The sequence below is a fragment of the Motacilla alba genome, chromosome 3 (assembly GCF_015832195.1).
Source record: "Motacilla alba alba isolate MOTALB_02 chromosome 3, Motacilla_alba_V1.0_pri, whole genome shotgun sequence".
NCBI lineage: Eukaryota > Metazoa > Chordata > Aves > Passeriformes > Motacillidae > Motacilla > Motacilla alba.
The window spans coordinates 62,497,412-62,512,214 of record NC_052018.1 but is presented as its reverse complement, the minus strand read 5'-3'; positions in this window follow the sequence as shown (position 1 = coordinate 62,512,214).

Below are 14,803 nucleotides of genomic sequence, written 5' to 3'. Positions count from 1 at the left end.
CAAAGGCAACAAAACTGGTGCAAGGGCTAGAAGGAATGGCTGAGAACTCTTGGTTTGCCTGATTTGGAGAGAAGAAGGCTGAGGGGGATCTCATTGCTCTCTGCAGCTTCCTGAGGATGTGAAGGTGCTCATCTCTTCTCCCTGGAATCTCTTGACAGGACCATGGGAATGGTTCAAAGCTGCCTCAGAGAAATTTTATACTGGACAATGGGAAGCATTTTTTTGCCAAGAGAGTGATGAAATGCTGGAACAGGCTTCCTAGGGAGGCAGTCAATGCCTCAAGCTCTAGCTCAGCTTTTTAATTTTCTAACCCCATCTCTGCATGCCCTGGCAATGCCCTTAAAGTTCTCAATGGGCATTTGTCCACATTTCCATCTCTGGTGCACCGCTCTTTTGGTTTTGAGCAGGCTCAGAAGCTCAGAAGTGGTTGCTTTCTCTGGCTACTTCCCTTACCTCTAAAGGGGATGAAGTGTTTGTGTCCTTCGAGGAACATGTTCTTGAAAAATTCCCAGCATGCACTGGCTCTTTAATTTTCTGTGGAAGTTTCCCATGGAATCCCTCCCAGAACTGAAGTGTTTTCTTCTAAAATCTAAAATCTTTTTCTTAGTACTAACCTGCAGTGTGCTTAGCAGGATCTCAAAATCCACAATATTTTTATCATTGCATCCAAGGCTATTGAAGTATAAGAGCTTTATTTATTCAAAAATTTTAAATTGTCTGCTTCTTTTGTGTTTTGTATTTGTTTTTATGTATGGAGGTTGCAAATCTAGGTACTGTTCAGCCTGAAGAATAGAAAGTTCTGGGGGATATGATCAATTAATGTAAATATTTGGTGGGAGGAAATGAAGAAGAAGGAGTCATGATCTTCTGAATGGCGTTTTGAATGGTCTTCTGAATAGGACAAAAGGCAACTGGAACAAATTAAAACTCATGAAAATCCATCTGAGCACAACAAAACACTGTTTTGTTAGGAGACTGGTCAAACACGGGCTCATGTTGCCTGACTGGACAGAATGTTGGGGGTTCTGCTCTAGTTGGCTCTGATTCAGCAAGAGTGCTGGACTAGATAATATCAAAAGGTCCCTCCTAATATAGAGGATTCCCTGAGGCTGTGATTCTGAGATCTACTTCCCTCCTTCTTTGAGAATTTGCTAGTATACTCTCTGAAAGCAGGTCTCTAGTATGCTGGTTTTGGCTGGGATAGAGCTGATTTTCTTCACCAGTATGGGACTAGATTTTGGACAGCTTTGTCTAGGAGGTTTTAAAGGACAATTTTCAAGTTTTGCATTAAGTCAGTGAGAACAGTTCAGCCAATAATAAGTGCTTTAAAAAAAACAAATTCATTGTATAACAACTAAACAATTATGAGCTGGTTTTTAATGAAAATATATTCCAAATTATTTACCATTTTTTAATAATCAAAAGACAATTATTCATAACTTCTGTAATTCAATAGCTTTCAGTGCAAGACAAAAAGATTATTTTGTACAGGAAAGCTATAGTTTCTCAGTCATAAAAAATTTAATATCTGTCAGGGTTTATTTTGTACCATATTCACCCTCAATTTTCTATTGTTTGAATGGTTAGTAATTGGAAATTTTCAGAATTTAAATAGAAAATGTAATGCCTCAGAGATGTTTAGCTGTTGGTGTTTTTCTATTTTAGTTTTGGGCTGGGTTTTTTTTTTAATCTTTCTTCTTTTTGCTACTCCACTTATTTAGTTTTATTCCTTCTTTCCTGAGTTAGCATAACTCCTATCCATGGCGTACTGAGTATATTGTTTGGTTTAAATTTACTTGTAAAGCGTAGAGTTAAATGAATTCCAAAGGATGTAAACAACAGTTTTTCTATGATTCCACAGAAACTAATTTTGTTTTTCTATTACAATTGTTACCATAATACCAGCAACGTGATTAGCATATTCCCAATTGTAGTATTTTTATCAGTTAGAGGTGAATCATATATATTCCAGCCTAGTTTAACACAGTTGCTGATTTTCAAGGACTATGAGCTAATCTCCAACTCATTAAAATATTGTAAAGCATGAGGAATAAATGAAATTAATTTGAAGTATTCATCCATGAATTCTTAATTGCTTTAGCCTGACTAAAGCCTGGCTTGTGTCTAAATGAGCTTAAGAACAGGCTTTTACCAAGGTTTATCAGCCAGAGTTAATTTTTGACTATCTTCATGCCACAGGTCTGGAAATTTTGCTGGGAGGTACTTGGCTCCCTGCCCAAGCACTGATCAGCAGGGTCATGAACCAGGCTGATGTTATCACAAAAAGGAGAAGGAGAATAAGCATCATATGAGCAGTAGAAGTATACAGACAAGCAGGGTCTTTCAACAGCAGAGCCTGTTATCTTGAGAAGGTAGTTTCAGGTATGACAGATGCACAGCAGTAGACAAATGCAAAAATGTCCCATGGCTTGGAAAGTTCTTGTTTATGAATTTTGAATGGTAAAATACAGATTTCTCTTTTCACCTGGAGAGCTTCTAGAATCATACATTGTCGATATGCAAAGAAAGGGATTTTTGATATCAAAGTATTCTACTTTGGCATTCTGTTTTTCATAAAATCTGTGCTTGATTACAGTTCAGAGTAGAAAACTAATATAAAATTAAAATGGTAAATCACGGACTAGGTGTGAACAGCAGGTTTCTGGGTCCTAGAGATTGTGAGGAAAAGAAGAAAAAAAAAGTTAGAATTGACCAGAAATTAAAATTATTGTTAAAATCTGAAACAAAAAATAATCTTTACCTCCACTATACTCTACCCCTTCTTGTGTCTCTTAGCTTTTATTGCTGAGCATGATGTCATATGGTGTGAAGTATCCCTTTCATCAGTTTGGGTCAGCTGTCCTGGCCATGTCCCCTCCCAGGCTCTTGCTCACCCAAAGCCTACTGTCCCTTGTGCAGGAGTGTGCCAGCACTGCTCAGAGGTGGCCAAAGCACTGGTGTGTTATCAGCTTCCTCCCAACTACAGCTACAAAGCACTGTGAGAGCTCCTATGGGGAAAACTAACTCAATCCAAGTGAGACCCAATGCGCTCATACTCCTACTGATTATTGCAAATACTTTTTTTTCGAACTGCATTTCTTCTCTTTTTATTTTCCTTTTTTCCTGCTATGCCATTTTGAATCTAGAAAATCAGAAAAAATCTACTCTCGGAAAGAGAGTATGAAAGAAATATATGTCTATTTCCTTTGTTGAGGATACCTCCCCTTAGGAAACAGGAAAGGGGTTTTTTCAGAAATCAGTATTGTACTCAACCATTATATGTCAAAACAAAATGGCGGGGTTTTGGGAAAGGTGAAGGAGAACAAACAGATCTGCAGTCTGCATACAAGATGCTCTGTAAATATCCTGAATCCTCCTGGGCCTCTGAAATCACATAACACCACTGTGGCTAGGAGCTGAATTTACTCATTTTTGGAAAGACTTTTCCAACATTGCTCCCGGTGTGTTCCATGGGAGACTTCTGGTAGGAGTTGAAATGTTTAATTGTTGCCGTTGCTATAGTTTTCTCATTATTAAACATGTCCATCTTAATTTCTGGTTACTCAAAGCAACTGTCTTCACATTTTGGTCATAGTAGAATATTCTTTAACAACATCTGTCATCGGCTCTGAAATAAGCAATCCCTGAAATATGCTTTAGCACAATTTCAGTTGAGTTTCTGCTGTCCATAATGAAAGAATATTATTCAGACAGAAATAGAATTAGTATTATACAGACAGAAATATCAGTTTAGCACACATTTAACCATGATCCTGAGGCCTCTTGCACTCGGTGCACTGTGCAAATGTAAAATTCTCTTCCTTCAGATTTCTAATACATTTGGTTGTGTGTTAGTAGAGATAAGAACTGCACTAACTTTTCAGTCACCCAGACAACCATCAGTTCAGTCAGTGGGTCAGGCAGAGTAGAAAACACCTAAGACCACTTTGTCTGCTCACTGTTGAGCTCGCTCTGAGCAAGAAAGCAACAGAAAAGAAAAGCTGAAAAATTGACAGACACTGCAAGTTCAGATATTGCAGTCTGGGTATCTCTAGCTCCATAAACACACTGAGGCCACATCAAAGTCTCTCATATTTCGTCTTTTCCACTTGCTGAAAAAGGTTTTGGTGCTGACAATAAACTCCTAATGTTTGGATGAAAAGCAAACTATGAAACAAGTAGTAACTACCTCCCTCATAGGGCTATTTGCTTCATTTTATTTCACCTCATGGCTCTTTCACTGTAGCTTTTTGAGCTATTTCTTTGAATAATGGAAGAATTTTGAGAAAAAATCTAAATAGACAGACTTGACAGCAATAAATAGCTACTTTTTCATCTGGTTTTACCAAAAATTAGTTTCAGACAGCATGGAAAGTCCCTTTAAATTTTTTTAATTCATTCATTCCCTCTATCAGGTTTTCATTAAGAAGACAAGAATATTTCTTAACTTGACTATTATTTTAGAAAAATACTGATTTAATAAAAGTGTAGTGAAGTGAGAAATATTGGAAAAGTTTAATTTTTTCTTTAAAATATAATTTTCTGGTTACTATTATATTTATATGGCATAATGTCTTGGAGAAAAAGAGGATTTCTAGAGTTCTCTATTTTTTGTTCAAGTGTCACATCTGTTTCCTACTCCTTAAACTTTTATTTAATTATATATTTATTAAATATTTATTTATGTATTTATATAATCTATACTGATTACTTAGAAGTCAGCATGGATAACAGGGTTCAAATAAACAGTAGCAATGAGTGAAACTTAGAGTAAAATGTTTCCTTTCAGAATTTTGTTAATATTTTATTTAGCCCCAAAATAACTGAAAAATTAAATGGTGGATAAAAAAGAATAGTCCTTAAATTTTAGTAGCAAGGCTAATTAATTTCTTCCAAATCCTGTTGTCCTCATATGACCAATTCTGTTTCCAGCAAAGCCAATGGGAAATGCTGTAAAATTCAACAGTAGCAAAATTAGTGTTTATTCTTTTTTATGTTTTCCTTTGCCTTTCCCATCAGTTTGCTTGTTATCTATCAAAAGAAATTATTTCCTCAAGGAAAAAAATCCAATGTTCCTGAACTGGGTAAGATTCTTTTAATTCAAAGATTTGCTGTGCCTTTTTGCTGAACAAAAATACATTTCATCTAAATAATTGTTATCAATTTCTTACTAATGCTAAATATGCTGAATCCCTCATGTTTTAAAAAATCCATTGTGATAAAACAGTTGTAGACCAAAATTAGATAAATATTGAGTGATGGAAATGACTAGTGAACTCATTAAAGGATAATAAAGATAAAGGAGATGTTAGGATTGTAGAAGTTCTGTGGTATTGACTGGGAGATCAGCAATGTTTCTTTTTTCTTTTTTCCTTTAGAATATAAGTGAATTTTGGAGTTTCTTCTGTGCTTTTACACACATAGTCTAATTGCTATTATAGTTTGATAAGGTATTTTACTACTTGAATTATTTCTGTTCTGGAGAGGCAGAATAAGTGACAGTAAAATGGAATAAGTATTTGCACAGCAGGAGCAGAAAATTGCCTGAAGCTCTGCCAGTTCCAGCTGTGAGGAAATGCATCTGCTGGGCTAAGTAGAGTCAGATCAGTATACAGATATAAATTTTTTAAAGAACCAGACTCAGAAAATTGTTTGGGTTATGCACCAAGTGAGCTTCATGGTGATGAATATGTGGTATTCTCACCTTGGAACTTTTTTGAAAGATAGCAAATAAATAAAGTATAAAGTGTCAAGTCTCTATCATACCTGCTGTGTGCATGTTGGATTTTTCTATCTACATTTTATGCCACAGAAACTTAGTTTTGTTTGCCTTCCTGTTTACAGGAAGCAACTCTGATGGCCTCTGATCAATTTTTTAAATCTCTGAACGTAAGAAGTATTCACAAAACTGGTATTAATACATGGCAAATAACATGGAAACAAAACAATTTGTACTGTAAACTGATTCCTAACACTTAAGCCATACATAACTGAATGTTGCTTCAACATATATAACTCCTGAAGAATATGAGTGTTATTGATATTAGCTGCCATTTCATTTATTAAATAGTTTCATGTCCATGTATTCAGAAGAGGAGAGAAATTTCTCTTTGAAAGACTGTTGGAAGGCAGAATTTTTAGTGAAAATTAACTCTGGGATTGAAGAACCTTTAATAAACCTTTTTTCCCTGTACAGATTGTTGATATAATTAATACTGATCTATTAGAAAGAGATGCTTCTTGAACACATTTCCTATCTGCATCCGGAACACAATTAACCTACCTCAGGAGCTTAAATCAGTGTAGAAAATCCATACAAAATGCCTTCTAGTCTGGCACCCAGTAAGGTCATACCTGGTAAAAAAAATATACAGTACAGTGAAGAAAACAATAGCTACCTTCAGAATGGCATGAATGATTGCTTTGTTAGAGGGGACACTCAAACGAAGAGATGGCCCACTAAGGATCACAATTGATTCATTTTTGAAAGAGAAAAGTCCAAGTGCAGCAGAGAATTTGTGTGACTGGAGGAATCCAGAAGGCCATGCTGGTACACAGAATGAGGGTTGGTGCCTCAGGGATGCCCAAAATTAAAATTTAAATATGTTTGCCATATTGAAAGTATGTGGCAAACAAATGGGACCACATGTATGGGAAAACAAATATAGAAACAACCAGAAAAGACATATATTCTAAATAGCAACTGACAACATTAAAAAGAAAGGATGGGTAAAGGGATGTAAATGGAATAAATGGGAAATCTTTCAAAATGGAAAGAATATGTAGTCAAAGTCTTAATAAATTCAAAGTTTGATTATTTGAGTGATTTCATATGATTTTTCCAGAAATTAAATTATATCTTTTGGGATTTATTTTAGCCCTGATGGTGTATGAAATTTTCATGTCCCTAAAATCCGAGCCTGTGCACCCCATTCTGTGGCTGAAAGTCAAATATGCTGCTTTCAGGACTCTCTGATATTGGTCATGGTCTTCATTTCACTTCCCACTTCACTCACATCACTTTTTTTAAAGAGATTTTTTCTCTTTCTAAGAGAGGGGGAAATACATATCTTTTGTGTGCAGACTGAGGTGTTAGACCTTTTCAGAATAAACTTTCATGATAAAACATCTCATAACATGTAGCTAAAAGAAGAATCCCATTTCCCTCAAGAATAATTCAAAATGTGAAACCATTAGGCCTTGTAAAGTATCAGCATTTCTGTTCATTTCTGTTCTGAAATGGCTAGATATACATTATAGGAAATCATATAGGCAGAGATGAAAGGCAGAGCCAAGGTGTATTCCAGACTGAACAATGGCTGAGTGTGACTTTTCAAGATCTTATTAAAGCACCTATTTTCTACCCTGCTCACATTTTAGGAAATTAATTCTGAAAACTCTCAAATAATCATATTGTTGGTTTTTTTTTCATTGACGATTTTTTAAAGCTACACTTTGGTTTAACTTTACAACAGCTGAAAGCTGGCAGATAACAACTTTTTCTCCCTAAGTCACATTTTTGATGCCACATTTCATTAATATGTGAAGTTATTTTCTCATATGTACTGTCTTTATTTCCATTCCATCTCAGCATTGCACACTCTGTTTTCTTCAAACCTATTCATAACAGCATACAGCAAACTAAAGAAGTCCACCCAAAGCACTGCAGTCATTTACTCTGCGACTCCACAATTCTCCAGGAAGCAAAGATGATCAGCCTTTGCTATGCAGACCCAGACCAGAGAGGTGAATCATTTATGTTTCCGGATCCACAGTGTCAGCTGGGCACAACTGGTATTACTTGGACTATTTTGAATATCAGCCAGATATACAAAGATGAAGGATGAATGCTTAGAGTCTTAGGAGATGAGCTAAAGCAGTTTAAGTGAAGTAGCCTCCTTACCCATCATTTCCCTGTGCAGCAACGCTTTTTCCTTCCCATTGTTGAATCAGACAATCAAACCAAACCCAAAACAAAACAAAAAAAACCCCACTCTCTCAGATTCAAATAGATTATATTTTTGAGTTAGCAGTAACACATTTTAAACTCTGAAGTGTTGAATCGTAAATAGCCATTTTTGGAACATTTTACATGATATTGCAAGTCCTCAATGAAACCTGTGTTAGAATGATCTAGCTGGTATTTATTTGCATGCGTCTTGTGGCTAGAGATTGTAAACAACTCAGTATTACCTATACTAAACATTTTATTTTTCCCTAGCTAGAAATATGTTACTTCAAATATGCATCCCTTCCAAACTTGTCTGAGTTTGTGTAGGGAATGCCAATTGATTTTCTGCTGGAATGGTGTCTCAAAAACAAAACAGTAACTGACACATTTAAAGCTTCAGCACAAACATGAGAGATTGTATGAACACAGAGATTGATCTATTCTATTTTCTTTCATTAAACATGTTCCTCTAGGTGCCTTCTAGGAAGAATAATGTGGAGACAACTTTTGATGTAAAGTGAATAAAATGAAGATTTTGGGCTTCACAGCCATAAATCTGGCATATCTGAAGAGCAGTACAATCAACTTTAAAACTTAAAAAAAAAATACTCCTATATTTCTTCAGTCAAAGTTTATTTATATAGCAGGAATGAATAAAATAGCTTCAATATCTTCAGTAAAGATTTATTCTATGTCAGTTCTTTGAGAAATTTAGAAGAAAACAGTGAGGAGCACTGTCATTTTATCTTCAGTTACAGATTACAGATAGTTTTCTTAATCTGGGATTCAAACCAAAACATATTTTCTCATAAACTGAGCTAAAAAAACCATATATAGCCAGTGAAAAAATGTCAGGGTTTTTTTCTCACCAGCCAGCCCACATGCAAAATGATGTGTTTAGTCTTGTAGGAGGGCAAAGTGGATATATGTCCTGAATTGTCCTCCAGAAAAATACATTGTGTTTTTTCCCAGACATGCTAAGAAATCCTTCGATAACTCATTTTTCCATTCAGCCTGCTGTTTACAGTATGTAAGACCAGGAGAAAACAATTTTTTAGCATCTTTCCCTCCTTTTATACTGTTATTTAAAGAAATACTATTGTTGAAGTGCAATAGTCTTACAGTCTTCCCCAGCAACTTTGTCACCACATACTGTAAAAAATATGCCAAAACAAAATTAACTTTATGGTTTCATTCAGTTTGCATTCTCTGTAATTCAGTTGTAGCTGAAATGCGGACTACTACATATCCAAATTCAGAATGCTGTTGCCAGAATCAGACTTTATCATAGATTTATGTGTTATCTGCTGCAGTACCATATTAAAAAGTAATATAAATTAATTTCAAAATGAAATGATCATTAGACCTAACTGTAGCACCAAACACAATTGTAGCATCATTTTTCTATTTTATTGTCTTCCTCTTCAATGTCAAAAACTTTATTCCACATGAGGAAGAGAAAATCCTCTTTTCCCTCAGTCATGAGTACTGAATTTGGGTTTTAATTTAGTATTTTGATAATCAAAATCCACTTAAGGTACATAAGCATGTTACTCTCATATTTCATACCAGTTTAAATATGCCTCTGCAACTAAAAATATAGATAAAAATGTGTAAATTCTCTTAGCTTCTGGCTTTTCCTGTGAGCCTCTTCTGTCAGTCTAATAATCTCTTGAACTCCATGGGAGTGTCTATGTCATAAAGGTCTCTGACTTTAAAAAGACCCTGAGGTTAACGCCTAAATAATGTAGTGTAGGACAAATTGGCAAAATTACCTTTCTGTGTTAGATGGTGACAAAATCCACTCCTCTTTGGAAAGGTTCAACCTGAGAGCAGATTTTCCTGTAACCTAGAATGCTTTTCTTCTTTGCATTGCTTGGAAAAGAAAAATATGCCTTTGTTGGACAGTGCTACCTGTACAAACACTCTCTACTACCTTATGTCCTTGTTGTACCCATCTTCTCTCCTATACATGGGCAAAACTAATGAACGTCCGGACATTTTTTAATGACCCTGGATAAATCTTGTCTCAGAAGTTGTCAGACAACAGAAAGTTACTCCATACACTTAAAGTAACAAGCTGTCTCCAGCATTTCTTAATTCTGAATAGCTCATCCTATTTAAATGCTGTTTTAATCCAAACTACTTTGCATAATCCCATTGGATCATACAACAGATGTTTCTTGTCCACACAACCAGTTAATTACATGCAAACAACAAACATCCAAATTCAGAAATAGTCAATGTGTATATGTAAAAAGCCAGTCCTTACCACTTTCCATCACTGTGATGAGGTTTGCATTTAATGTTGAGTATCTGCTTGCAAGGAGACAGTCCAGCATCAATATTTTTTTTAAAAGCAATTCATATGCCAAAGGATTTTCAGATTAAAAAATTACTAGTTGAGTGGGTCATTCTTTTTCCCAGAAGCCATCTGCAGATAAATGTACAAAGATGGTGTCTGTTATGAGGTACACCCTCTGTTGATGGTCCATAATTCAAAGTTATTGAATCACGATGATTTAAATGACACAGTGCTGATACCAATAACAGCAGAATAAGATAAAAATCCCTGTCAAAGGAAATAGATTTTTAATCTGGTTTTGGCCTGGTTTCATAAGGGAAATATGGTTTTGATATCATACTGTCAATCAACAAGCCAGTCATAAAAGTTCAAGTAATTTTGGTCATATTCAGACAAATTATTCTTTCAAAGATTAGCAGTTAGGTGAAGGAAGGATGTTAAATTATCTGAGGCAGAGCTGTCATGATATGTTCCACCTAAAAGCACCTGGTCAGAGAACCACTGCTGACATGCTGGTGACAGAGCTCTAAGAAAGCAAAACTGAGCTTCATTTTGTATGATTAGGGAATCTTAGGAGATCTGTGCAAAAGAGAATCTTGGGAAAATGGGGCACCCTGGATACATATCTGAAAGAAATTAGGTTTTTCTGATCCTAAAGTGACTCAATGATCTGAGAGAGTTAAAATTTCTTCAGCTGAAGTAATCATGGGTGTTTAACATGTGGTTATACTTGAAAAGCTGAAAAATCTTTTGCAGTAAAGTTCCCGTTAGGTCTCTGAACATGTAACTGAATTGTTTACATAAGACTTCTGAGAACTAGATTATAACAATATAAAAATACCAGCAGAATTATTTAAATTATTTTCTAAAGTTTTCTTTAGCTCATTTTGGATTAGAGAAAGATAACTGCTAAGCATAGCTATGGTTATTAGTGAGAGAAAAATGTAATTTGGTTTTTATAGCAATAGATTTCCAAAGTGTTTTCCATTCAAACATATCTATTAAATAATAGTCTGGTGACTCCACTGATGACATAACATTGCCTCTTCTCTCCACTCTAAATAGGGGAATTTTAAAAATTATTCTGAAAATAACTCAGAATTTTTAAAAATCTCTAAATGGGATGTTTCTCACTATCTTGCAGTAAAAATTCCAGCAAACCTTATTCAGGATAACCCAGACAAATAACAATATGGCATGTGACAACTTCAGAACCATTTTGATAATCAAAATACGCAGTAAAATCTATAGCAAGGATCTGGATGAGATCTTCTTATTTTCTTCCCACTGATGAAACCAAACTTTTCAAGACAGTGTTCATCTGTTAATCTTAGTTGCATACATGGGACAAAAAATGTTTCAGATAGATTTACACTGTATTACCCCAAACATGGAAAAGTCTTTGAGGTACAATGTGTGTTAGATACTGAATGTGTAAGAGGTCAGAATCATTAAGCAAACACTTTGGTTTAGTTTAGGAAAGGTGATTCTGGGAGGCACTTCTGGTCTAAGAAAAAACTCCTCCATTGGTTTTAAGTAAGTTTCCTATACACTCTGCTGTCTCAAATTGGCTTAAACTTCCCTAAAATACAGAGTAATTAAGCCTTGGAACTGTTCCAACTGCCTTTAAAAAATTTTTGCCATCTATTTAATATCATGGAAACTCCCCAGCTAAAGCAAAAGTCCTAATGAGTGTGGATGCTTGCTGTCTTTCAATTTTATAGATATTGAACCCAGAAGGATTCTGTTTCTCTCATGCTGCATTCACTAGGCATTTGCAACTACCCATTGAGTCCCTGTTCACATCTTTCAGCTGGTAATGTAATCCTGAGCTGATGCTAAGCACTTGCATGCCTTTACCCACAGTGCAAAGTCAATTATTCTCATGGATTTTCACAGGGCACATATGCTCTATTACAGTTTTGTGAGTTTACTTGCTCACATAAAGCTTTATATGGCAAGTTTTCTGTGTTAAAAAGTTGTGCTTTTTGTTGAGTAGGTGGGTGCTAGGACTTGATACTCTTAATGAGTACCTGTTTAATGTCAGATGACTTTTAAAGGTGTCCTCCAATCCAATCCATTCTAAGATTCCATGATTATATGATATGTGTCAGAAAGTTGGGTCAAGATATAAGACACTATCTCAAACACTTTGCCAAGACTTAATCAGAGCTGCTGCCAGTTAAGTGTCTGGATAGAGACAAAACTTGTGCAAGGCACTCACACAAGTCTGCTGACCAGCAAGCACAGACCCTCGCAGCAGCACCAAAGAAAAAATACAATTAACAAAAAATTTGGCAGAACTACATTTTATTAAAAATTGAAACACATCCAGAGCAAGCTGGGAATCTAATTAAAATTTTCAATCAAATCCTACAATAATTTAGACTGAATAGGAATTTTAGAAGTTATCTGGTCCAGCCTCCAAGGTGCATGTCCAAAGGTCCCAGTGTGCTGCAAGGCCAGCCATGATGATTCAACTGCAGCATCAGGGCCTCAAGTTTTGAAATGTCCAAGGATCCAGTTTCCACAAGTTCTCTGGGCACCTACTCCAATGTTTCACTACCTAAGCATGAAAAGCAAAATTCAAAATGTCATTTTTCCAAGCAGAGAATAAGGACTTATACTAGGTCATTTTGCAAGTATTCCGTAAATTTCTTATATGTGGTTTTATTCACAGAAGGCACTAATTTCATGGTAGAAGTCTGTGTCCACATTTTGCTACAAAGTCCTCTTTTTTATATGAAAACATAACTTTCTCTACACTTACAGATTAGAAAGCATTTCTAATTATGAGAATATTTCCTGGAGAAATAAACAGTGATATTGCTGTTCTATGAAATGAAAATAATATTTTTTTTCAGTGGATCCTTAAAGAACTTTTGAGGTTATAAAATAACCCTTGATGGTGTCTGGAAAATAACTGCACTGTAATATTTGATGAAATTTTCTAGGGCCTGTGTGAAACTTGAATTACAGTACAAACAGTGAAAGGAATTCCTCCTAAATTGCTGAGTGCTTTTATAATGTTAATAATTCAACAAAATTATTACTGATTTGTTATCAGAAAATTGTATTTAAGCAGAAGAAAAAAATCAGACATAATGAATAGGGATTTCTTAAACTGTTTATGGCCTTTAAAAATGTGTGTATGCCTTTGACTAAGACTAGCTAATTAATGGATTCCATTTTGCACTTAGAAATATCAACAATTAATTCTTAGATCTGCACTAATGATACTGCATCTGTTACTTCAGAGATCAAATAAATAGTGGAAGGTTCCTCTGACAGTAATTAGGTTTATTTATTTATGTATTTATTTATTAATAAACAGCACATAAACTTTAGATACTCCTTAGCACATTTTTGTTGCAAAATGAGTGATATTTAAGTAATTTAATATTCAGCCATTATTTCTCCAACCTCCAAGCTGCCTAGGGAAAATATTGATGCTAAAGAACTGTGCATAATATGAGGAGAAACAGTTTCCTTGCAATAACTATAATCCTTGCTTATATTTATCAGCAGACACATGAAAATTATTTAAGGACTGAATTACTTCAGATTTGATCATTAATTACAATTTGTGTAATTACTTACAAAAATTCAAAGGTATTCCAAATTTTAAAGTATGCAAAACTCTACCAGTAATTTTTCTATATATTCTTGTCTTCTGTACATTCTTTGTCTCCCAAAGACATTTATATCAATTGAAATCAAAGATTCTGTCTGCAACTGAATCTATTTTGTGGATTTCAAATCCAACTTTTAGAAATCAGAATATAAATATCTATTCAGGGGACAGTGAGGGCTAAGATGTGTCAGACTTTTGGGAGTTAGGATATTTATGAGTTCAGGCATTTAGCTCTGAGTATTTGGAAATGGAAAACATGATTTTGACTGCCTGGTAAGCATAGAAGTAAAAAAATCAATGCTTGCAATTCCTTTGTTACCATGACGACTATATAACTAGCAATAGTGAATTATTCCATTGTAACACCAAGAAACATTTTAATTGGTAGAGTTGTTTTCAAATTATACACGAGCCATTAGGCAACAAGACAGTGGGCATGGGACCATACTGTTGATTCTTGGTACCTTAGAGAAGGTAATGAGACTTGACGTAGCCAAAAAATCAAAACCTGCTGTTCAGATGCTCACTGGGGATGACCATGCTGATAGCACTGACTGGAATGAAGGAAAAGCCTGAGCTCAAGTGCTCTGTGTGCGCATGGCAGCTGAGTGACCTGAAGGGGGAACAATATATACTTGAGCCACTGTCACAGAAAAGGTTTGTACTCAGGCACAAAAGTACTGCCTGCCAAATGAGATTAGCAAATCACAGAATCATAGACTGGTTTGGGTTGGAAGGAACCTTAAAAAATCATCCAGTTCCAGCACCCTGCCATGAGCAGGGACACTTCTCACTAGACCAGACCAGGCTGCTCAAAGCCCCATCCAACCTGGCCTTGAATAATTCCAGGGAATAATAAAAGATAAGTTATGTCTAACTTCAGAACTGATTATTTATCCTAACTTAAGTATTT